Raw genomic sequence first — 2021 nt, 5'->3', positions numbered from 1 at the left:
TACATTTTTGTCGAGAGGAGGGGGACGATCCCACCGCTATGGTCAGCTTTCACAGAGAGATATAACCGAAAACTCTAACAAATAACAGTAGAAAAGAGGTACTGGTCAATGGATGGAGTACTGGACAATGGATGGAGTGGACAACAGACTTTAAGAACGTGCAACTCTGAATCAAGCCAAAATTGTTTCCTCATTCTAGATGCAGGTGGACGTGTGTGTGTGTGTGTTCATTGCAAAAATGCCGCGGAAGGGACAAAGCCGGATAAAGAGCAGATTAACACGAGACCGAACGAAGTCGAGCCGCGACTGGTGTAACTTTTGCCAAGGGGTCCATATTGGAGCCACTCCCATAGATCACTGGAAGTAGGAATAGGGAGAAGGAGGTGTGTGTGTGTGTGTGCCCTTCAACATCTGCAGGAAATTTGACCATCCAGCATCTACTATAGATGGCCTTCGTGTTTAATTAGTTCATTGTCAAGCATGTCCAGGAGCTTTGTATTTTGACATTATTTACAAGTGTCAATCACTGGACATTCTTTCATTGAATTATATGTAATTTTATCTTGATATCAAAAAAAAAAAAAAAAGGGAAGAATGACAGAATAGAAATACATCTTGTACAGCTCACCTTTTCTCTGCCACAAGGGTTAATGTTCCACATGATGACAAGTTGTGTTTTGATCCCCATTGAACAGTGTATTATTTACTACAAAATGTACAAATATGTCAGTGCATTCAAGGTTGTCCAGTCTCAAATTATATATATAAGGTCACCATTTTCATTTATGATGCTGATATTTATCTGCAGTGGTGGATGTGAGGCATATGCAGATTTTACAAGTGCCAATCATATTAATTTCGCACAAAACTTCCCATCGTGCAGTGTACGTTTTATGAGCCCAGTGGGTGTAGTGTTTTTAAATGAGGGAAGGTACATAGACATTACTTTTGTAATCATTTAACAGGTTATATGCTTATTTAAATAATGCTGCTGTTACACGATTGTATGTTTTCTATCATTATGGGATTATATCATCATTAACAATAGTTTGTTTTTACATTTATTATGAACACAAGCAATGCTATATGATCATTTTAATATCATTTGTATTTCATATGAGATTGTGGTGGGTTTTTTTTTTTCTGAAAAGTATGTCCAATTTCAGGTGAAAGGTGAATTAATCCATATTTATTTTGAGAGAGTTGTCAAAAAGTGCTCAACAATAGGTAGTCCAAATTTGATATTTGCTTTTCTGTGGTTTTAATGTCAATCCTACTTAGCATGTTGGAAATGGGAGGTACACAAGATGATACATGACACATGAATAGTTGAATTTTGTTGGATTTTCTTCACTTTGATATCACTGAAGATCTCACAGATATTTTCTATGCCAATAATCACACCAATAGATTTATCCATACCACTTTTCATTGGATGTACAATTTGTGCTTCTACATGATTGCGTGATGATCAACAAGTACTTCAAACTGCACCCATGGGTCTCATGTGCATTCATATCCTCTTGATGTGGAAGCTATTTCCCAATATTCCGGCAAACCTTTTTACTATGGCCACCTGTCTATAAAAGCCAGAGACTCCAACCCCAAGCACCTTCTGATCTGGAGATTCTCCCGCCTGAAACCCCTAGTAAACGAGAGACTCCAACTTGATGTGTGCTTCACGAGCATGAAGCGCGAAGTTCCTTGCGGCTGGGGTCCAGCCGGGGTCCAAGCTTTAGGGTTTTAGATGCTTCCTCGTGCTATCTAAGGCTTATTTTTCAATATACGATGGCACTCAGTAAGAAATCATTTCAAGCGGGAGAAACAGAGCCAGGGCAGGAGAAATTAAATCTCAAGCGGGAGAACGGGAGATTTTGCAAAAATGGGCTTTCGGTGGGAGATCTCCCGTCGAAAACGGGAGAGTTGGAGTCTCTGAAAAGCCACCTTTTTGTTTTCATTCAGTGGGTTAATACTATTGGCAGGTTTGACTGTGGAAAAGACCAGTTGTTAGTGTCATGTCG

The sequence above is a fragment of the Diadema antillarum genome, unplaced genomic scaffold (genome assembly GCF_040938485.1).
Source record: "Diadema antillarum isolate AM-2024a unplaced genomic scaffold, OU_Dant_1.0 scf00000015, whole genome shotgun sequence".
NCBI classification, from domain to species: Eukaryota; Metazoa; Echinodermata; class Echinoidea; order Diadematoida; family Diadematidae; genus Diadema; species Diadema antillarum.
Note: the sequence above shows the minus strand (reverse complement) of the source record.